Consider the following 24,202-nt stretch of genomic DNA (forward strand, 5'->3'; position numbering starts at 1 on the left):
CTTGTCAAAAAATGAGAAGGAAGTTGAGTGCAGAGACCTCTGTCACCATGTCTTCCTCTGTATGCAACCGAGAAGTCTGTCACACTCCACACTATTTCTTTCTTCCTTCTCCTTGAAGCAGGTTTAACAACTCACACACAGAAGGTACAGCCAGTACTAATGTCTAAAGATGCTGCACCACCACGACAGGGAGGGGAGGAGTGGCACAGGTGATGTGAGGGTTGCTGCTTTTGTGTAAATGCAATGCATCCCTTTATACAGGGGCACAACAGAGAGCCTTTGAACATCTGAAGTGTGGTTTCCTTGATTGGCAAATGGCTTTGGCAAAGAGTGAACACAGGATTTAATGTGGAGAATGGCCAAGAGCCCAATGATTCTTCTGCTTTCAGAACAGGGCCATACCTAAGCCTGGGATGTCTCATATTTCTTCGATTCATCACCCAACCTTGATGGCCACAGTGGTGTCAAGTGCCGTGGTTCCTGCCCTGCAAACTGGAGACGCGCTTCTCACCCCTGGATAGCTGTGACTTTAAGCAAGGGGTTCCTAATACTTAAAAATGAAAAGCAATTAAAGAAAGAAGCAGAGCAGTTATTGATTTATTGCAGCTTTGAGTGATTCCAAAGCCCTGCAGAGGGCAGGAGGCTCCGGACTGGTATTGAGAGGCTGCTGGATCTTTCTGCTCTCTGCCCTCCCCCAGCTCTGCCCCTGCAAAGGACACCCAGCTCTTCCCCTGCAAAGGACACCCTCTACATCTCTCATCTCTCATCATTTCCTCTTTTACTTCTTTTCTTTCTGTTTTTCTTTCCCCTTAATTATCTTTCTTATCTTTCTTCTTTACATTTTTTATCCCCCCCTATTTTTTAATTAAAAAATAGCATGCATGCTCACTTAAAAAAATCAAATTGCACTGACATAGAGAATATAAAGGGAACACAGACTTTCACTCCTATCCCCAGGCTCCCTTTCCTGTCGTCAAGTGCAACTCCTGCACAAACAAGAACACACATGGATGCTCCTGCTCTGTGAACTCTTCAGAATAATAAATTAAACCATAATTTTAAAAATAAAAGTTTTGTCCTTTGTCTATCAGGAGAGCAGCAAACAATGCCAAGACCAAAGGCACAGTCAGGGCTGCAGACCCAGTGAGACCTGGAGGGGCCTCATCTCTCCCTGCTCGTATGAGAGGGGACCTGAGGCCGGCTCAGTCCCTCTGCTGTATGTGGTCTCACTTGTTCCGAGGGACAGGCATACTCTAGGCTTTCACTCTGGACGTAGCCCTGCTGTATTAGCTAGGGTAACACGAGATGCTGTAGGTAAATTCTAAAATCCCAGCAGCTCGCCACAATAGAGGTTTGGTTTTTGCTCATGTAAAACATACTTGGTGAGAGGCGGGGTGGAGCATGTGGGGATTCACCAAGTTATTTAGAGACCTAGGTTGACAGAGGTTCTGCTCTCTTAATCCTATGGCTTCTGAGATCACTCTCGATGTCCTCCCCTCACCTCACCATGGAACAGACTAGGAAGAGAGGATAAGAACAGAGGGAGAGATTTCTATGGGCTGGAGTGCAAAGTGATGATATACTTCCCTCCCGTCTGAATCCACTGGCCAGAACTCAATGCTGTGTCCACACCTCACATCCAGGGTCTCTGGTAAATGTGGCCAGCTGCATGTATGCCCAGCAGGATGGGGAGCGTGGATTGGGTGTGGTCACCAGCTTCCACACCACTGTCTACTTGCTTCCATTCCAACTCAAAGCCAGAATTCACCTGGAGAGGTGTGTACCTCTTCCTGAGGCTGATGACTATAAACAATTTGAGATAGGAAGGAAGGGGACAGAGGGCAATTGTTAAAAGTATGACACAACTGTTGACAACAGGTTACCACAAAAACCAGTTAGAACCGACCAGGCCCAAAATGGGAGAAGATTCGATTTCCAGTGGACCTTGAGTCTCAGTATACACTCATCGCATTATATTAATTAATGACACACCCACAAGCTACATGACAGTTTCAGGGCCAAAACATCAGTGTTGTCCCAATTCTTAAACTTTTCCACCCTCTCCAAGATAGTTGGAATAATGTTCCCATTCTTTAACTAGGAACTAACCACCTCCATACCCTGGGGCCTCTCTTGCCTTTTGAGACAGTCCATACTCTGTCTGAGTGTGTATCTCTCTGAAAAACCTGCTTTCATTTTATTATGACTCACTCTTGAATTTTTTCCTGCTCACAGCTAAGGACCCTCACTTGGTCATCCCAGGAACTCGCCTGAGACCTGGAACATAACCATCATCTTGTGCCCCATTTTTCCTATAACAAAATCTGCTCCTCTCATCCACCGTCCACATCTAAACCAGAGAGAACCAGCACTGGTGGCCTGTGGGACACATCTGACAGGTAGAAGGATTTTGTTTAGAACACAGCAGTTGTGAAAATACATTTGCAAAGCAAACTACATGAAAAAACTCAGTTTCTGCTACAACAATAAAAGGTCCAGGAGAAATCTAGGAAGATTCACAGTGAGTCTGTATTTCCTGCCTCCTGGGTTGTGAAAGGGTCCGGCCCCACAGAGCCAGGCTTCCCTGTGGCCTCACCTGGAGGGTGGTGGCAGTGGTCTCCCCCGGTGACTCCACCCTGCCTCTGTCTCTGCCTCTCACAGGAGCCACCTGCTGTACTTGTGTGCACGTGATGATTTTGTTGTAAATTTGAAAAACTTTCTAGTTTCCTGCTGTCTCAGCATCCCCACACAAGGGCAGTAGTCCCTGCTCAAGCATCATGGTGTTAAGTTGGACCCTCCACAATTTCCCCCTCTTGCTTGCCTCTGTCTGTGACCCTCATGCTTCTTGGTGTGTTCTCCACCCCTGATTTGCCTGCAGGTCCTCATTCTCAGCCCCTCACCTGCATAATTGAGCCCAATCCCCTGGTGCTCCTCCCATGTGGCCACCAACCTCTTTTTCTATGACTTGTGCTTTTCTGTGGCCCTGTTGGAATGGTACTCACAGACCCCACAAGGGGGAATTTACCCTCCATTTATAACACAGAAGGATGCCCTCCAGTCTGCATGGTGGGATGGATCCTGGGAACCAGAGGGTGCTGGGAGCTCACCCAGTCATAGGTCTGATCAAAAATTCCTGAATAGACTAATGTGAGTGCCATAGCTGCAAGTCCATTACACAGAGAGTAGTGGAGGCTGGGGAACTGTCCATAGACATAAAAACACAGGGGAGACACCAGAAGGCCAGTTTGGTAGGCATCACAGGGCAGGGAGGGAAGGAAGAAGTGGCAGAGAAGGAAGCCAGAGTGGTAGAAAAAAACAGACCATATCAGACTGCAGTTGAGAAGGTTTCATTTACCTTGAATGACAATGGAAAGGTCTTAAAGCATTTTTCAAGGGAAAGGGAATGACTGTATTTGCATTTATAAAGCTCCTCCTATTTGTAGTCACTAAAGGATGTATGGAGTGCAAAGCAGGAGGCTGTTGTGGGGAAATCCAGGTGCCACAGCACTTTTTCCAGGCCCACTGAATGGAGGGTGAAAAGAGTGCCAATTCCAACAATATCAGCAACCTTAGGGTGCCAGGGGGTCATCAGTGATGCAGTGTTTGCCACTTAAGCACCAGAAGAGCAAATGGTAACATCTTGTCCGGAAGTTCCCATCTGGTCCAGGCCTCAGGGGACTGACTCAGAAGCCATCATCACGAAATGAGCTCCTGAGTGGAGTTTAATGTTTGCCAGTGGATCACACACTCGAGCAGTAATTAATGGTTTGATTCATTGTGCTTCGGGGAGCCACTGTCCAACAAAATAATCCAAGTAATTTAAATCTGCAATAAAGTAGGAGTGCAACAACATTTCATGGCTGCACATAGCAATGATTTGCTGGAGAGGGAAAAAAAAAGCAAGCATTTTTATTAGAGCCAAATCCAAATAATCCATGGGAAAGCAATATTGAGTGCACAAGTGATTTGATTACTTTCCTCCACAACAGTCCTCCAAGGCAGAGTCAAGTCCAAATGCATTTCAGTGAACGTGCATAATACCAAAGGTTCTATAAACCAACACATTTCATCAAAATTACTCTGTGTGTGTCTGGGATAGAAAATGTTTGCCGAATGCTAACCGCCTTTTTATTCAGAATAAATTTCCTCTACCATTAGCATTTGGCATCTGCAGCTGACAGAAGCCCAAGTGGTGCCCTGTTGGGTAGGGTTTTCCTCAGCAAGCCCCTCATACAGGATCTTTGGGTACTGGTGCACTCGGGTGCCCCTCCCCATCATTCATACACCCATGAGCAACCTGAGTGCTGCCTTGTGCCAGATATTGCCTTGAGTGCAATGCACAGACTAGAGGGGAGGCAAACCTGAACTGAAGTGGACAATTACAGTATAGTGGGAAAGGGGCAAAGAGTGACTCTGGGTGCTCTGGGATAGCAGCAAGGGCCATCTGGAAGTGGTGAGACCTGAGAAGTTGGCTGGGAGCAGAAGTGGGGAGGGCAAGCAGGGTATTTCAGGTGGCACTCAATGAGCTCTTTTCATGGAAAGCATACACATTTCTTTAATTGGCCATTGGCCTCAGACAGACAAATAAACTCCCCCAAATCAAGAACAGAATAGACAGATTAGATCCAATAAAACTTCAAAACAAAGGATACCCACATGATGAGCTTGAAGTCATGCCTACTTTACTTCATGTTTCTTGAGTGGCTACAGTATTCTAGACACTGCTGGTCCTAGGTGCTGAGGATATAGCTGAGAACAGGGCAGACCAGTCACTGTCTCTGTGGATCTCATATTTAAGTGAAGCAGAGGGAGAATCAGCTAATTGTTGTGATAATAGCCGTGAAGGAAATTATTGAAGTGGGAGTGAGTTGGAGGGACAGGAGGGGAACTGGAGTGTGAAATGGGGCTAGAACTTCGGACAGCAGCTAAACTTCCAACCTGCCCTGTTAACCTGGGACATTCCCAAGCTGCCCATAGCAGCACACTCCTCTCAGGATGACTTCCCTTTAACACAAGAGTTGTCTCCATGTCCAGGGGTACCCCAGCTTGACACCTGCTCTCTCTGTATCGTTAATAATAGTGCTCTGTCCTCATTCACTCTCAGACATGTCCTGGTCTGGATTATAAATTTTACAACCACCCTAACTAAACAAGAAACTGATTTCTAGTCAGACCCTACAACCCACGCAGCTGACTCATTCTGTCTTCTTCAGAAATATGAACTGTATTTGAAGTCTGTAAATACCCAAAACATAGCAACCCAGTCTAAATCAAAGAGCCCTGGTTGAAAACAGTTTTGGAATAGATGTTATGTTTAATTATATCTGAAGAGACAAGATTTCACTAAATTTGGAGATCACTCGTGTGACATTCTCTCCTGAGCTCAGCTTTCACCCATACTTTTTCTTAAGTCTGTACTACATGTGCTGAGCACTATCAGAGAGATGCTCTGAAACAACCTCATTCATTCCTTGAATGATCACAATCCCTGTTTTTCTCCAAGCACTTGGGAATCTTTTCCCAGGCACTTGTTGAGGAGGACTTGACCTCAGACAGAGGCTCCAGGATCCATGTCCTCACCTATTGTATGGACAGACTCCAGGTAATGACCAGTCCAGCCTTTCTCTGGAGCTTCACACCCCATCCTCAACTGATGGTGGCCAATCCACTAGGCTGCCTCACAGACATTTCAAATCCAACTCATCCAAACTAGAAATATATCTTTTTGTTTTCCCAGATTTTCTCTTTCCCTGTTCTACCACTCCCGCCATGGTGGGAGTGGGGGCTGGTGGACTGCCACCAGTCTGACCACTTGAACTCAGGCTCCACAGATCATCCTGCTCCCTGACTATTTCCACCCTCCCTGCATCTGGCCCACTGTCCAGCTTGAAAACCCTAACCTCATTCCAACCTGTGTTCTTTCCACCCAGAGTCCTCCCCCCATGCCTCACTGCTGACTCTCACAGTCAGACCCCAAGAGCTTAGCCTCTCCTGATGACAACACAGCCAGATGGAAAGAGTAACAGGAAGGTGCTTTGGAGCCACAGTGGAGCTCAAATGCTAGCTGTATTGCTGACAGCTTGGGTAAAGTACTTGGCTTTACTGAGTCACTACTCGTCCTTCTGTGAAGTATTAATAGCATCTGATTGACTTTTAGTGAAGGGAACCAAGTGCCCAGTTCCATAATCAGAAGTGATGAATAATCTCTACCTCTAAAAAATCAGCCAACCCCAATATGTCATCTTCCATGTATACATATAGAGAACTAACAGAAGCAGAAGAGATTAGAAGAGCTGGTAACAACACATAGAAGAACTATACAAAAAAGATCTTCAAGACCCAAATAACCACAATGGTGTGATCACTCACCTAGAGCCAGACATCCTGGAATGTAAAGTCAAGTAGGCCTTAGGAAGCATCACTATGAACAAAGCTAGTGGAGGTGATGGAATTCCAGTTAAACTAATTCATATCCTAAAAGATGATGCTGTGAAACTGCTGCACTCAATATGTCTGCAAATTTGTAAAACTCAGCAGTGGCCACAGGACTGGATAAGGTCAGTTTTCATTCCAATGCCTAAGAAAGGCAATGCCAAAGAATGCTCAAACTACTGCACAATTTCACTGGTCTCACACACTAGCAAAGTAATGCTCAAAATTCTCCAACCCAGGCTTCAACCGTATGTGAACCGTGAACTTCCAGATGTTCAAGTTGGATTTAGAAAAGCCAGAGGAACCAGAGATCAAATTGCCAACATCCTTTGAATCATTGAAAAAGCAAGAGAGTTCCAGAAAAACATCTATTTCTGCTTTATTGACTACGCCAAAGCCTTTGACTGTGTGGATGACAACAAACTGTGGAAAATCCTGAAAGAGATGGGAACACCAGACCACCTGACCTGCCTCTTGAAAAATCTGTATGCAGGTCAAGAAGCAACAGTTAGAACTGGACATGGAACAACAGACTGGTTTCAAATCGGGAAAGGAGTACGTCAAGGCTGTATATTGTCCCGCTTATTTAACTTATATGCAGAGAACACCATGTGACATGCCGGGCTGGATGAAACACAAGCCAGAATCAAGATTGCCAGGAGAAATATCAATAACTTTAGATACGCAGATGACACCACCCTTATGTCAGAAAGCAACAAAGAACTAAAGAGTCTCTTGACGAAAGTGAAAGAGAAGAGTGAAAATGTTGGCTTAAAACTCAACATTCAGAAAACTAAGATCATGGCATCCAGTCTCATCACTTCATAACAAATAAATGGGGAAAAAAAGGAAGCAGTGAGAGACTTTATTTTCCTGTGCTCCAAAATCACTGCAGATGGTGACTGCAGCCATGAAATTAAAAGACTTTGCTTCTTGAAAGAAAAGCTATGACCAACCTAGACAGCATATTAAAAAGCAGAGACATTACTGTCAATATGTCCCTTCATTGCAGACTGAGCTGAACTGATTCATCTTTCTTTCATTAAATTGAGCACTTACTAAGAGGAGAGTGAAAAAGTTGGTTTAAAGCTCAACATTCAGAAAACTAAGATCATGGCAACCCATCCCATCACTTCATGGCAAATAGATGAGGAAACAGTGGCTGACTTTATTTTGGGGGGCTCCAAAATCACTGTAGATGGTGACTACAGCCATGAAATTAAAAGATGCTTGCTCCTTGGAAGAAAATCTATGACCAACCTAGACAGCATATTAAGAAGCAGAAACATTAATTTGCCAACAAAGTCCATCTAGTCAAGGCTATGGTTTTTCCAGTGGTCATGGATGAATGTGAGAGTTGGACTATAAAGAAAGCTGAGTGTTGAAGAATTGATGCTTTTGAACTGTGGTGTTGGAGGAGACTCTTGAGAGTCCCTTGGACTGCAAGGAGATCCAGCCAGTCCATCCTAAAGGAGATCAGTCCTGAGTGTTCATTGGAAGGACAGATGTTGAAACAGAAACTCCAATACTTTGCGAAGAGCTGACTAATGGAAGAGCTGACTAATTGGAAGAGACCGTGATGCTGAGAAAGATTGAATGAGGGAGGAGAAGGGGACAATAGAGGATAAGATGGTTGGATGGCATCACTGACTCAATGGAAATGAGTTTGAGTAAAGTCCAGGAGTTGGTGATGGACAGGGAGGCCTGGCATGCTGCAATATATGGGGTCACAAAGAGTCGCACACAACTGAGTGACTGAAATGAACTGAACTGAATATGACAGGTACCATGCCATGCACTTCAAGCTACTCAGCATAACTCTCTAGGACAGATATTGTTATCTCATTTTACCAATGTTTTGTGAGTCATTGACCTTACTTGACACCAATTCTAACAAAGGAAATAAGGCTACTTCTGTCTCATAAATTCATTGGCTGAATATGGATTAGAAGCATTGAGCAGATATACAGTCTGTGCCTAAAGGACAGCCCATTGATGGCATGCAAGTCCATGATGTCCCAGCCTGAACTTGGGAAAAGAGAAACCCCAGTCAGTCAGTTCAACCCCAGTCGTGTCCAACTCTGTGACCCCATGGACTGCAGCCCACCAGGCTTCCCTGTCCATCACCAACTTCTGGAGCTGATTCAAACTCATGTCCATCAAGTGGGTGATGCCATCCAACCCTCTCATCCTCTGTCGTCCTCTTCTCCTCCTGCCTTCAATCTTTCCCAGAATCAGGGTCTTTTCCAATGAGTCAGTTCTTCGCATCAGGTGGTCAAAGTATTGGAGCTTCAGCTTCAGCATCAGTTGGGCTTTCCTGGTGGCTCAGATGGTAAAGAATCTGCCTGTAATGTGGGAAACCTGGGTTCGATCCCTGGGTTGTGAAGATCCCCTGGATAAGGGCATGGTAACCCACTCCAGTATTTTTGCCTGGAAAATCTCCATGGACAGAGGATCTCGGCGGGCTACCGTCCATAGTGTCGCATAGAGTTGGACACCACTGAGTGACTAAGGACAGCACATTGTGACCTCTCATATAAAGAATTTAAGCAGCTTCCAAAAGAAACCCCAGAGACCTTCCATAAACTACTAGATAGAATCACAGAACCACAGCAGCTACTTGACAGGCGCACACACAACTTGACACCCCAGAGCAGGTCCCACCTCACGGGAGAAGAGCTCATGGTGATGGGGTATTTACTCCACATCTGGCCCTGTGCCCCCTGCTTAAGGGCATCTTTTCATTACCCTGCAAAATAAAGTTATAGAGGAGCAACAGCCACAACCACCTTTGGCTGCTGCTGCTTAGTCGCGTCAGTCGTGTCCGACTCTGTGCGACCCCATAGACGGCAGCCCTCCAGGCTCCCCCGTCCCTGGGATTGTCCAGGCAAGAATACTGGAGTGGGTTGCCATTTCCTCCTCCAGTGTATGACAGTGAAAAGTGAAAGTGAAGTCGCTCAGTCGTGTCCGACTCTCCACGACCCCATGGGCTGCAGCCTACCAGGCTCCTCTGTCCATGGGGTTTCCCAGGCAAGAGTACTGGAGTGGGGTGCCATTGCCTTCTCCGACCACCTTTGGAGATAGTCATAATATTTTTGAGGTAATAAATTTTTAACAAAAAGGGGAAAAGAAGATCCAGAAAGACTGGTAACTTGGCCCAGATTCCAGAGCTATTACCACAAGAGGAACATTTTGAATTCATCTCAGCTCTGAGTACACACTAGTCCTCCAAGATATACTTGAGTGTTTGATGTGACATCATCTGAATATGCTTCAATGCAGAGGGAAAAAATGCACCTCTGCTGGCACATGGCCCCTGTGCTGTCACTTTCTCAGATGCAATAAATGAAATGCTACAAGGGAGACTACTTGATCATGTGTGCTATGCCCTTTGCTGTCTTCTGCAGCAGAATTAAGAGACAAACAAATAAATTAAAAGATGAGAATTTGGAACAGTTCCTGGAGGGACCTCATTCCTGTAAATCCATTTGGCAGTGCAACTGGGCATCCACTCTGCCAGCCTCCTGTATTCGAAGAGCAGGCTGCCAGGACAAACTGGTTGGGCATTGAAAACCACTGCTGAATGCATCCAAGCAGAGTTACTGCGGTTGAGGAGGCCACATCCTTGGGGAGTTTCAGTCTGAGTGACCTCTATGTGGCATCCAATGCTGAAGAATAAAGTGTGTAGGAAGGTCTTTCCTACGTCTGTGGAGTATCACCCAATAGCTTACTGCAAAAACCTAGGAATCATTCTTGAGCCTGTCCTTTCCTTTGCTTTTCAGATGCAAGCCCTTAACAAGGCTGTGGGCTCTACCTCTAAAGCACAACCTGGATCCAACCATTTCTCACCATCCCAAATCCAACTCCAGATATATCCAGGCCACCACTCACCCAGACCACAGAGACTCCCAGCTGTATGCTTCTCCTCTGAAAGTTATTCCCCCCTCAGCAGCCAGTGATGTTTTCCCTCGTTCAATACTTTGAGCAATGGCTTTACTTCCACTTAGAATAAAACTCAACTTTTTAGCAAAGTCCAATATGCTCTCTTCCTGTGAATACTTTGACTCTGTCCAAACCATCCTCTCCTTCCTTGGCTAACTAGTTCTTGGGATGCCTCCTAGCTTGGCCCTGCTTCTCCTCCCAGACAGACATGACCATCCAGCTCAATTGTCCTCTTCCCAAATTTGTTGTCCCGACCAGCAGACACCCACAGCCCCTCTTCATATTTCTGTGTTTTATTTGCTTCACAGGACCTACAGCTATCATGTTTATCACTCATAGTCCAACAGATCAGCTCCTAAAGGACTGGCACATAGTAAAGATAATTCATTTATTTCTGAATGAATGAATTGGAGATTTGGGCCTTTGTGTCTTCATCAAGGAAAGAATGTGCTACATTGAGAGACAGACACCAGGACCTGCTGGAGGGTGGGCTGGAGAATCTTTCGCATTGACAAAAACATCCAGGATATTTCATGCTTCTGTCCCTTCTGGAACATCCTTCTCACCCTGCTATGGCGTCCACCCTGGGCCTGGTGATTGCCCATTCATCATTCCATATCAGCACCCTCTTCAGTCTCCCCTGACAGCCAGGTGGAGTAAGTGTCCCTGCTTGAACTAATGCACTCACATCAGTGGAACCACTTCCCTCTGGATCCACCTTCATGGATGGGAGCTCCACTCTCATGGAGGTCAGAGGCATGCATCCCCAGTGTGAATAAAGACCTGGAATACAGTGGGCACTCAATGCTGTGTGTGGAGCCCCCGGATCAAGTTGCCAACTTTTCAAGTGGGAAAAATGCAGGTCTGGATAAGAGATTATTTTTCTGTCTGCCTTTCTTGGGCTGGATCTCCCGAACTGCCTTGGGCTTGGGCCTCAGTCTCCTTTCGCCTGTATGCTCTCACTTCCTTCACAGACTCAGGCCTTCTTCTTCTGTGTGAGTGACTCCCAACTGTAACCCTGCTCCTTACTCCAGACCATATGTCCAGCCATGCAGTTAATATCTCCCTTCATTGGCAGACAGTATTTCAGAGTCATCCTGCCCAGAGCTGAGCTCTGGATCCCAGCCCTTATGGACCTCTGCTATCATCACCCTCAAAACTATTCTGAATTCATCTTTTTCTCTCCCAGTCTGCAGCCAAGCCTGCCACTTTCCTGGAGATCTTCTCTGGCAACTCCCTCACCCTGGTCCAGCCGTGCTTGTCAGAGGCCTCATAACCAACCTTTGTTCTTGCCCAGGTGGCTCTTCACACTGTTCTAGAATAGAAACCAGGAATTCTTTCTCAATTCAGTCATATCATGTTATTTCTCTGTTCAAATCTTTCCATCTCATTTAGGTGAATTCCAAGTCAGTGACCATAACAATGTCACATGACCATATCCTCTCATCAGAGAGGCTCCACCTGAGGAGTTCTCCTTTGTTTTCTAAATTTTATTGGAGTAGAGTAGATTTACAATGCTGTATTAGTTTCTACTATACAGCAAATCAAATCAGATATATGTATATATATATATATATATATATACATATAGCCCTCTTTTTTGATTTCCTTCCCAAAGAGAATTGAGTACAGTTCCATTTGTTATGCAGTCTATTTCATACACAGTATTGTGTATATGTCAGTCTCAATCTCCCAATTCATCCCACCTCTCCTCCCTTGGTGCCCATACATTTGTTCTGTATGTCTGTATCTCTATTTATGCTTTGCAAATGTGTTCATCTGTGCCATTTTTCTAGATTCCACATATATTCATTAGTGTACAATATTTGTTTTTCTCTTTCTGACTTGCTTCACTTTGTGTGACAGACTCCAGGTCCATCCATGTCTCTACAAATGACATATTTTTGTTCCTTTTTATGGCTGAGTAATATTCCATAATATATATGAAAATCATAATTCCAAAATATTCCCCAATGTTCATTGCAGCCCTATTTACAATAACCAGGACATGGAAGCAACCTAAATGTCCATCAACAGAGGAATTGATAAGGAAGATGCACTATACATGTAGGGCTATATATATAGCCCTTGGTGACATTTAGCAGCACTGGGGATGTTACTCAGATGTGTATTTACTGTCTGTCTCCATGAGAATGGAGCCTTGAACTACTCATAGCACACAGGAGAATAGACTTGTCCATGGAATGAATGAGTAGATGCAGCTCTAATTTTCCCTCCAAAGATCAAGTTCTCTCTGTCAAACCCCATAAGAGCCACAAGTATAAAATCTCAAGTCAGTTCACATGATTCAGACCCTATCCTAGGGGAAAGCAGTGGGCCTTCCATAGATCAGATTCTATTTCAAGTGAACTTTCCTCATCATTCAAGCCTCATCCTCAGTGGCCTCAGCGCTAACCCTTCTTGCGCTTACATTGGGCCAGACTTATAGTCAAGGGCAGAGCAGTGGATAATTGAAAGGAAGCCACTGGCCAGGTGAGGTCAGGAACTCATGCATGGGAGGGGATTTCAGGTCTCCCTCCCCACAAATTGAATTGGCAGGGTTTTTTGTTGTTGTTATATTTTCCACTCATATTATGCTATCTCTCCAGAGAAACCAAGCCAAATAGAGCTTATCTATCAAGATTTATTATAAGAAATTGGCTCACATGATTATGGAAGCAGAAAAGTCCCACAGTTTTCTGTGTGTAAGCCAAAGACCAGAAAAGTTGATGGAGTGAGTTCCAGTTTTAGGGCAGAAGACCGGTGTCCCAGCTCATGCAGTGCATTCTCCCTTCCCCCACCTTTCTGTTCTCTCAACGGAGGGGATGTTGTCCACCCTCTGTTTTACCTCATCACCAATTCAAATTCGAATCTTATCTGGAAACACCCTCACAGACACACCCAGATATAATGTTTAGCCAGGTATCTGAATGCACTGTGGCCCAGGCAAGTTAGCACATAAAATTAACCATCACACGTACTTTCTTTTAAAATTTGCATTTGGGAAGGGGGGAGACAGGATGGATTAGAAGATGGGAATTGACATATACACATTATTGATACTATGTATAAAATAGAGAGGCTTCCCAGGTGGCCCTAGTAATAAAGAACCTGTCTACCAATGCAGAAGATATAAGAGATGTGGATTAGATCCCTGGGTTGCACATGGCAAGCCACTCCAGTATTCTTGCCTAGAGAATCCCATTGGACAGAGGAGCCTGGTGGAGTATAGTCTACAGGGTCGCAAAGAGTCGGACACGACTTAGTGACTAAACCACAACAACAACATAAAATAGATGACTAATGAGAACATACTGTATAGCACAGGGAGCTCTACTCAGTGCTCTGTGGTGACCTGAATGGGAAGGAAATCCAACAAAGACTTTATATAACATGTGTACGTATAGCTGATTCACTTTGCTGTACAGCAGAAACTAACACATTGTAAAGCAACTATACTCCAATTAAAAAATAAAATGAAAAATAAAAGCATAAAAAATAAATATATATGCCAAAATTTGTATTTCTATTGTGTTCCAACAATATGCCAGTTTGAGATGGATGCTGATGATACAAAAATAACAGATCATCCTAGTCCCCAAGGACTTTGAAGAGAGTAACGTAAAGAATCCTTATAAAGTCAGTCCTTATAAAGTCACATTATAGCACCTGCAGAACTGATCAGAGGATGCTATGGGAGTACCATGAGTGGTACCATCTAGGGAAGTGTGGCTGGAATGGAGATTATTCAGAGATGCTTTTCTGGAGGAATAGGATATTCTGGAGCTGAGACTCAGTGCTGGGCTGTGAGGCAGCTAGCATGAAACAGTGGACAAGCCAAAAGGGGCCTGAGAAAGTAAATAACAGAAACTAGTTGATGGGGAGCTTTGCTGACTGTGGTATGAGTCTTGGGGTGTCAGTGTTCCAGGCACATTTCTTCATAGGAGCATCTATAGAGAGAAACAATAATTAAATCTGCTAGAGGCAAGTGGGCTGGCTCCCTTGTAACCTTCTTGCAGGGTTGTGATCATTAAGACTTCCAATGAAGCAATATATTGGAGAAGGTCCGTGGAGGCCCACACAATCTTTCATGCCCTAGACCTTCCAAATTCAAGCTTAGTTCCCTTTCCTTCTCTTTTTCTGGAGGAAAAAGTGTATGACAAATATGTTACATCATTTTAATCTGGCTGCAGCTACACCGACAACATGGAGGACTTCAGCGTGTGCAAAAAATACACATTGTAAATTTTGTGGACTCTGTAAGTCTGAGGATAATTTGCCAATGGCACCTGTCCTGGTTAAGCCAAGTCAGACCACTTGGAAACTAGAAGCTCTGTACCCTTAAGTTCTCCACTTCTATAAAGCTCACCCCAGGGACTGTGTCCCATCAAGGTAGTCTGACACTGCAAGTTAACAAGGAGAAGCCCCTGGATGAGGCCATTTTAAACCCTTTTTAGTGTTTCATGTAAATGTGCCTAGCTATGCTCTGATAAGCTTGCAGCATAACTGATGTTGGGCAGAATCAGAATCAACCCAGGGATGTTGTTAAGTCATTACTGAGGACTGAGCTGGGCTAGGCTGATCCAAAAATGTTTTTCTTTTTAAATTGGTAGAAGTATCAACTTTAATTATTAAAAAAAAAAAAAGCACTGATGGACAGGCTGACTGTGGAGAAAACTCCCAGAGGAATGGATGAGGGTTCTACCACTTTAAGTGTGTAGGGAGAGGTGCCAGTGATTATTAATCCTATTCTTTAATAAAGGTGATGGAAGTTGGCACAACTTCTAGCCAACTCCCAGTCCTCCTCTTTATTCTGTAAGAGGATGAGGTCAGGTGGGAGCTCCTCTTTGTCTGTAACATGTGAGGTGGTCTAATCTTTGAAGAACTCCACACTTACCACCTTGAAGATGAGGAGTTGTGGTCCAGCTTTGCTGTTCTATTCTAGGAGATATCCCAGGCATGTCTCAAGGCTCTGAATGTCTCAGCCCAATGACTTGGGCTGAATAATTTGAGATTGCTATTTAACCGTTTTTACCTACCTGCCTTATGTGGTTGAAGCTAATATGGTTGACTTACCTTATATGGTTGAAGCTAATATCTAAGGCTGAAAATAAGACCACAGTGGACTAGTAACAACTAAAGATAGAATGTGAGCATTTATTTATTGTTGTTTTGTGATTTTCTTGGAGCCGAACTACATACAATTTTTGTTACAATATTAACTTTTATTTTAAAATAATGGGTTCCTGTTCCCTAAGAGCTCAGTCAGTAAAGAAGCCACCTGCAATGTAGGAGACCCCAGTTCGATTCCTGGGTGGGAAAGATCCACTGGAGAAGGGAGAAGCTATCCACATCAGTATTCTTGGGCTTCCCTTGTGGCTCAGCTGGTAAAGAACCCACCTGCAATTCAGGAGACCCCAGTTCGATCCCTGGGTAAGGAAGATCCCCTGGAGAGGAGAAAGGCTATCCACTCCAGTATTCTGACCTGGAGAATTTCATGGACTGTATAGTCCATGGGGTCACAAAGAGTCAGACACGACTGAATGACTTTCATTGTCACATTCATTGCCACAGAAAATGCCAGTTAATGTGCTACAGGTGGCTCAGTGCTAAATAATTTGCCTGCCAATAAAGGCAATGCAGGAGACACAGGTTCCATCCTGGGATTGGGAAAATCCCCTGGAGGAGGGCATGGTAACCCACTCCAGTATTTTTGCCTGGAAAATCCCAAGGATAGAGGAGCCTGGTGGACTACAGTCCATATGGTCTCAAAGAGTCAGACATGACTGAGTGCAGCATAATAATATAAATAACCACGCTGCATCCACACTAAGGTATTTCCACTCAGGCCCAGACTTCCTTAGGTCCAGACCCAATGAACTAGTCTCATAGAGCCAGGACCGGGCTATGTCTTGTAGAGAGTTAGTACTTAGTCAACATCTTTGAATAAAGTAATAATTGAATAAATGAAGTAAATAAAGAACTAGCACTACTTTCATTCTTAAGAAATGATGCAATGTTTAGGATCAATCTCAAGCACAGCATTCACTCCAATGAGTCACAATGAACACCTCACAGCCCCAAGACATTTGAGGCTTGGGCAAATTTCTTGATCTTTCTGAGCTTTGTATTTCTGAACTTTTAAATGGAGAAAGAAGAAAGTCATTAGTGTTGATTCCTAAGTCCTGTATTGTTCCAAGTAGTCCTCTCAGCAATAAAAAAAAAAAAAAAAAATGGTGTTAGTCACTCAGTTGTGTCTGACTCTTTGAGACCCCATGGACTATAACCTGCCAGGTTCCTCTGTCCATGGAATTCTCCCAGGAAAAATACTTGAGTGGGTAGTCAGTTCCCTTCTCCAGGGGATATTCCCGATCCAGGGATCAAACCTGGGCCTCTTGCACTGCAGGCAGGTTCTTTACCACCTGAGCCACAAGAAAAGCCCAAGTCAGCAATATAAGCACAGCCCTGCTCTCTACTTAGGTCTGGCTTTACAGCTTTTTGCTCCACCCAAGTTGAAAGCCAAGGACAAAGGCATCTTTCACTGTCTCAATATGAATACCATTGTTAAGGTCTCAAAGACTACTTGCTAGGACTACCAAACTGCAATTCTTCTGCTCCTTGCCTCTCTTCTGACAGCTTTTCTCAGCTCCTTCCCCTGGAGTTCAGTCCTGCAGGATTTTCACCTAGGCAGCAACTTTACAGGAGGTTTCTTTCAAGACCTATAAGCCTGGCTCTCATCTGCAGCAGTCACTTGACCCATGGGAAGCTCTCACATTCCTCCTCCCCAGACAGACAGAATACACCTCACCTACCTGAAACCCACCCCCCTGGCACTCTGTCTTGGAAACCAGCATCAGTCTGTGCTCACATGTGCCACCTCTGCACCTCTAAGGCACACACCCCAGGAGCTAACGGTAATCTGATTTAAGAAACTAAATTAATCTGGAGGAAACTTGAGCTTGCCTGAGCTCCATGGGGTGTTCTTGTTGTGATGATCACCAGATGCCACACAGAGAGGAGCACCACACCTGGGGATTTTTGTGGTGACCCTGGGCAACTTGCTCACTCTAAACCTCAGTTTCCCTCTCTCTGGAATGGTTGTAGAAGCATTATATTTTTATAGTTGTTGTGAGGACGTGGAACAAGTGTATCAAGCTTGGGGCTCAACTATTCATAAGTGACACTTTGCTGCCCCAGCTATTTAGTGAAAGAGGATTGTATTAATACAAGCCAATAAAAACACATGATCTATTCATATAGTAGAAAAAGACAAAGAAATTAATTAGAGGACTGTCTTCCCATATAGATTGATAGCTTGTGAGGGCTGGAATTTTGTTTTCATCCTTCCCTGTATCCAGAGTGATGCCCATCCACAAGGAGAGGTTGGTTGAATAGATGGATAGGTGCGTGGATGGATGGATGGATGGACAAGTGAGTGAGGGAACGTATAGAGAAATATTTGTTTGCCCTTTATGTTGTCTCAGGTACTACCTTCATGGTCTCTGTATGCCATGAAGCCACTGTAGTTGGCAAGGCAGGGGGAGAGGTACATAGTAGAATGTTGAATACAGACATTTTAACAGAAAGTGTTTTAGATGAACTGTTCAAAGCTTTTCTGGAAAAAGGCAGGCATTGCAGATATCCTGACTCTGACCAATGTCTAACAGGGAGATTTTATGTGATCTGCTTTGATCTCTTCTGGGTGGAAGGGAACTTGTCACTAGCACCAGAAAGGGTTTTTCACAGTAACCTTTCTAGTAATATTGTGTAGGGCAGGAGAAACCCCTGCAATCTTTCTGGAAACCAATTCAAAAACATGCATCAGAACCTTACAAATATCATCTTTGAAATAGCAATTCCACCTCCAGGAATCTATAATAAGGAATGAATCAGAGATGTAGGCAAATGTTGATGCATACAGATGTCCCTCGCAGCATCACTTAAAATAGTGGCAACTTTTAAGTGACTTAAACATCCAACATGGGAAATTATTAAATAAATAATGGTACAAAAACACGTTTAAACACATTTTATGATGTAGAGAACTAGTATACTATTGATTAAAAATATAGAGAAAGCAGCATACAGTTTTTCTTATAGAATTTTTCTACATGTGAAAAACAACATATACATTTGGAGAAAAGTTTAAAAAAAAACCAAGATGCTGCTTTCATTGGTTACCCATTCTGCTGCTGCTGCTGCTAAGTCACTTCAGTCATGTCTGACTCTCTGCAACCCCATAGATGGCAGCCCACCAGGGTCATCTGTCTGTCCCTGAGATTCTCTAGGCAAGAATACTGGAATGGGTTGCCATTTACTTCTCCAGGTTACCCAAGAGAGGTGGAATAATGGATGTCTTTTACAGTTTTTTTATGCTTTCAGGGTTTTCGATATTCACTACATCAATTGTGCTTAGCTGCTCAGTAATGTATGACTCTTTGCGACCCTTTGGACTGTAGGGTCCTCTGTCCATGGGATTTTTCAGGTAAGAATACTGGAGAGGGTTGCTGTTTCCTCCTCCAGGGGATCTTCCCAACCCAGTAATCTAACCCATGTCTCCCATATCTCCTGCATGGCAGGCAGATTCTTTACCTGCTGAGCCATTGAGGAAGCCCTGCTACATCAATTACTTGTAAAATAAAATATACATTTTCCTAAGAAAAAATATGAACTTTGTGTAGTAAAATATTAGAGACAAAAAGGATTTTCTATAAAATACAACTGTATTTTTAATGTTTTCCTTCATGTGATTTTAATTAATGTGTTATCTCAGAAAGGCTAAAACAGTCTTAGAAAAAGAAAAGTAGCCTCTTAGTGTGTCTTGCAAAAGGATCATAATTATTAGGCAATTTTTTCCTTTTTTTACTTAATGAGGGTCAAATTTGTGTCACTCATTTAAAAAAAACGTATAAGGTAAATATTAAAAATATAAATTATGCTGTATTGTTTTTGGTATTATAGCATATGCTGGCTGGAAGACTATGTGTGCATGTTCAGTCACTCAGTTGTGTCCAACTCTGAGATCCCCATAGACTGTAGCCCACCAGACTCCTCTGTCCATGGGAATTATCCCAGCAAGAATACTGGAGTGGGTTGCCACTTCCTTCTCCAAGGAATCTTCCCAACCCATGGATCCAACCAGTGCTCCTGTGACTCCTGCATTGAAAGGAGAATTCTCTACCACTGAGCCACCTGGGAAGCCCAGTAAAGACATGGGCATCTGTTATTTAGAACAACGGTAGAAAACATGACAAAGATATCAATATTCTAATTATGACTTCTCTCTTAATCCAAAGTTTCATGCTCATGTGTGAATTGACCCTTTGTTGTTGTTCAGCCACTAAGTTGTATCTGACTCTTTGTGACCCCATGGACTACAGCACGTCAAGCTCCTCTGGCCTCCACTATCTCCCGGAATTTTTCAAATTCATGTTCATTGAGTCGGTGATACTATCTAACCATCTCATCCTCTGTTGACCCCTTCTCCTTTTGCCTTCAGTCTTTCCCAACATCAGGGTTTGCTCCAATGAGTCAGCTGTTCACATCAGGTGGCCAAAGTATCGGAGCTTCGGTTTCAGCACCAGTCCTTCCAATGACCCTTATGACTTAAGAAATACCTTATAATGTTTCCATGTTAAGAAGCATCACAAACATTTTGTTTCCCTGTGTGTTATTTGTTACAGGAAACCCTCTTAGGCCTGTACCCAGTGCTTCTTGCAATAGACACTTACCAAAAGGGTTAGAGAATGCTAGAGGAGATGACAGGTAGAGGAATTTAAACATCTGATAAGTTTTCAACATCAGTAAGTCATTTATTAGAAATAAAGTACTCAGTCTCTACCCAGTGCAGGCTCTGTGCAGGTTAGCTGGGTCACGGACACAGCACTAACTTCAGGGAGCTTACAGTCTGCCACTGTGGTGTCTATCACAGTGATAGGAAAGGAGCAAGATGCCATGGGAAACCAAGGAGAAAAAGTCCTGGTGTCAAGGGCAAGACCATTCTTGATCTGCAGACTTTGCCCAATCAGCCCCCTTCCAGGGGAGAACCCCACAGTCCTCTGCCAGAGAGTGGAGGGCATCTGGGAGACCTGCTGCTCACTCTACTGGGAGTGTCAGCCTTCTGCCTTGTTTTTAATCCCAACAATTAGAGACACCTGGTGCCATAAGATTCTGAACCTTTTAGTGCTTTGCTGTATATCCTAAGTAATTTCTTGCCTTTCCCATTTTGTGTTTAGGAACCAAGTTTCATGGATTTGTTAAATTAGTTCACACTTTTCTCTTTGCTTTCTTGCTTTGAAATGGATTAAATAAATAGTCACATGAAGAATTTATGACATTCCCCCCTCCCCAAACTGGGTGCTTCCCTGATATCTCAGTTGGTAAAGAATCCGCCTGCAAAGCAGGAAACCCTGGTTTGATTCCTGGGTCTATAAGATCTGCTGGAGAAGAGATAGGCCACCCACTCCAGTATTCTTGGGCTTCCCTTGTGGCTCAGCTGGTAAGGAATCTGCCTGCAATGTGGGAGACCCCAGTTCGATCCTGGGTTGGGAAGATCCCCTGGAGAAGGGAAAGGTTACACACTCCAGTATTCTGGCCTAGAGAATTCCGTGAACTGTATAGTCCACTTTATCTACACAGTTTCCAGGATTCCGGTCTCTACACTCCAAGTCAGAGATCAGAATGTATCACTTTAGAGAATCTGATTAATCTGAGAGAAAAGACATAAAGATATTGATGTTGGGTGACTCCCAAAGGAAAGGCCTTGACATGTCATTTCAGAGTGAACCCCACATGTAGAGAAGTTCACTCTTGTACCAGAGCCTTCAATCAGCCTCCCAATACCTCATTTTAAATGTTATCAGAAACCAACTATCACTAGATAATTGAGGAATGTGATTACCAAGAAAATGAAAGACCAAAACTAAGAAAGACTTTTTAAAAAAATCGAAGGAAATAGAAACTTTTCAGGGAAAAAACATCACCAACAAATCGTCATAAATATTTTTAGTATTGTAAAAGAAGACACTGTATCATACTATAGAAATGGAATATGCAGAGGAAAAAACAATAACTTGTAAAAGCTAAAAATAAGATAGCAGAAATAAGAGCATGATAGATTCAGAATATAAATCTGAAGAAATTTCCCAAGAAAGGAAGCAAAAGAGAATGAAAAATATGAAAAAGAATATATGAGCCAGTCCAGTACAGCCAACATATGAAAAATATTATAGAAACACCAGGAAAAGAGAACGGAGGGCATGCAGAGGAAGAAATTATCAAAGAAATAATGCAAGAAGATTTTTCAGACCAAAGGAGACAAATATTGTGCTTAAAAAAACAAATACAGTATTGTAAAATTAAAAAATAGAAAATAAACTAATTTAATAAAAAAAAAAGTCCAATAGAATGAATAAAATCAGATATTCACAAAGCACAAAATTATGAAACTGAGGGCAAAAATAAAGACCCTGTAAGACTCTAGACAGAAAAACAAGGTTAAATGCACAGAATTGGTGAATAACATGTATCCTGTATTTTCAACAACCTCCATAGAAGATAGATGACAATAAAAGAATCTTTAAACTTTTAAAACAAATCTATACCACAGTAAACTGAAACTCAAAAATAAAGATAGAAAAAATAAACCTTTCTATAGATACAGTATCAGGAGATGGTGAAGGACAGGAAGCATGATGTGCTGCAGTCCATGGCATCAGAAAGAGTTCAACGTGACTGAGCAGCTAAACAACAACAAATGCTCATTTCAGTTCAGTTCAGTAGCTCAGTCGTGTCCTACTCTCTGCGACCCCATGAATTGCAGCACGCCAGGCCTCTCTGTCCATCACCAACTCCCGGAGTCTACCCAAACCCATGTTCATCGAGTCGGTGATGCCATCCAACCATCTTATCCTCTGTCATCCCCTTCTCCTCCCGCCCCCAATCCTACCCAACATTAGGGTCTTTTCCAATGAGTCAACCCTTCGCATGAGGTGGCCAAAGTATTGGAGCTTCAGCTTCAACATCAGCCCTTCCAATGAACACCCAGGATTGATCTCTTTTAGGATGGATTGATTGGATCTCCTTGCAGTCCAAGAAACTCTCAAGAGTCTTCTCCAACACCACAGTTCAAAAGCATCAATTCTGCGGTGCTCAGCTTTCTTCACCGTCCAACTCTCACATCCATACATGACCACTGGAAAAACCATAGCCTTGACTAGACGGACTTTTGTTGGCAAAGTAATGTCTCTGCTTTTAAACATGCTATCTAGGTTGGCCATAACCTTCCTTCCAAGGAGTAAGCGTCTTTTAATTTCATGGCTGCAGTCACCATCAGCAGTGATTCTGGAGCCCAAAAAAGTAAAGTCTGACACTGTTTCCCCATCTATTTCCCATGGAGTGATGGGACCAGATGCCATGATCTTAGTTTTCTGAACGTTGAGCTTTAAGCCAACTTTTTCACTCTCCTCCTTCACCTTCATCAAGAGGCTCTTTAGTTCTTCTTCACTTTCTGCCATAAGGGTGGTGTCATCCGCATATCTGAGGTTATTGATATTTCTCCCGGCAATCTTGATTCCAGCTTATGTTTCTTCCAGCCCAGCGTTTCTCATGATGTACTCTGCATATAAGTTAAATAAGCAGGGTGACAATATACAGCCTTGACGTACTCCTTTTCCTATTTGGAACCAGTCTGTTGTTCCATGTCCAGTTCTAACAGGGAAAACCACTAGACCATTCAGGTATGACCTAGATCAAATCCCTTATGAGTATACAGTGGAAGTGACAAATAGATTTAAGGGACTAGACCTGATAGACAGAATGCCTGATGAACTATGGACAGAGGTTCGTGACATTGTACAGCAGACAGGGATCAAGAAAATCCCCATGGAAAAGAAATGCAAAAAAGCAAAATGGCTGTCTGAGGAGGGCTTACAGATAGCTGGGAAGAGAAGAGAAGCGAAAAGCAAAGGAGAAATGCTCATTTACTATTCTGCATATCCTAGGGCCTGTACGAATTTTGTTAAATCCACACTCTACCTGAGCTCTGTACATGAAACAGCAAATATATTGAGACTTGCTTCTCAGAGAGATATTTATTTTAAAATATTACTGCTCATCAACAACATCTCCAAAGAACTCTAGTGGAGATGTACAGGGAGATTATTGTTGTTTTCATGCCTGCTAATATAACATCATTCTTCAGATCATGGATCAAGGAGTAATTTTTACTTTCAAGTCTTTTTATTTAAGAAATATATTTGTAACTCTATAGCTGCTATAGTGATTCTTCTCATGGATCTGGACAGAATAAACTGAAAACCTTTCAAAAAGGATTCACAATTCTAGATTCCATGGAGAATATTCATGACTCATAAGAAGAGGTCAAAACTTCAACATTAACAGGAGTTTGGAAGAAGTTGATTCCAACCCTCATGGATTACTTTGAGGGTTTCTAGACTTCAGTGGAGGAAGTAACTGCAGATGTGGTGGAAATATAAGAGAACTAGAATTAGAAGTGTAACCTGAAGATGTGACTGAATTGCTGCAATCTCATGGTAAAACTTTAATGGCTGAGGAGTTGCTGTTCACAAATGAGCAAAGAAAGTCTTCTAGATGGAATACACTCTTGGTGAAGATGCTGTGAAGATTGTTGAAATGATAACAAACGATTTATAATATTACATAAAGGAGTGGCAGGTTTTTGAGAAGATTTCTTCCAATTTTAAGAAAGTTATACTGTAGAGAAAATGCTATTGAACAGCACATACATATTTCATGAAAGGAAGAGTTAACTGATGTAGCAAACTTTATTGTTGTCTTTCTTTAAGAA

Source organism: Giraffa tippelskirchi, chromosome 3, assembly GCF_054371585.1.
Source record: "Giraffa tippelskirchi isolate mGirTip1 chromosome 3, T2T-mGirTip1v1.2.pri, whole genome shotgun sequence".
In the NCBI taxonomy this organism is placed as follows: domain Eukaryota; kingdom Metazoa; phylum Chordata; class Mammalia; order Artiodactyla; family Giraffidae; genus Giraffa; species Giraffa tippelskirchi.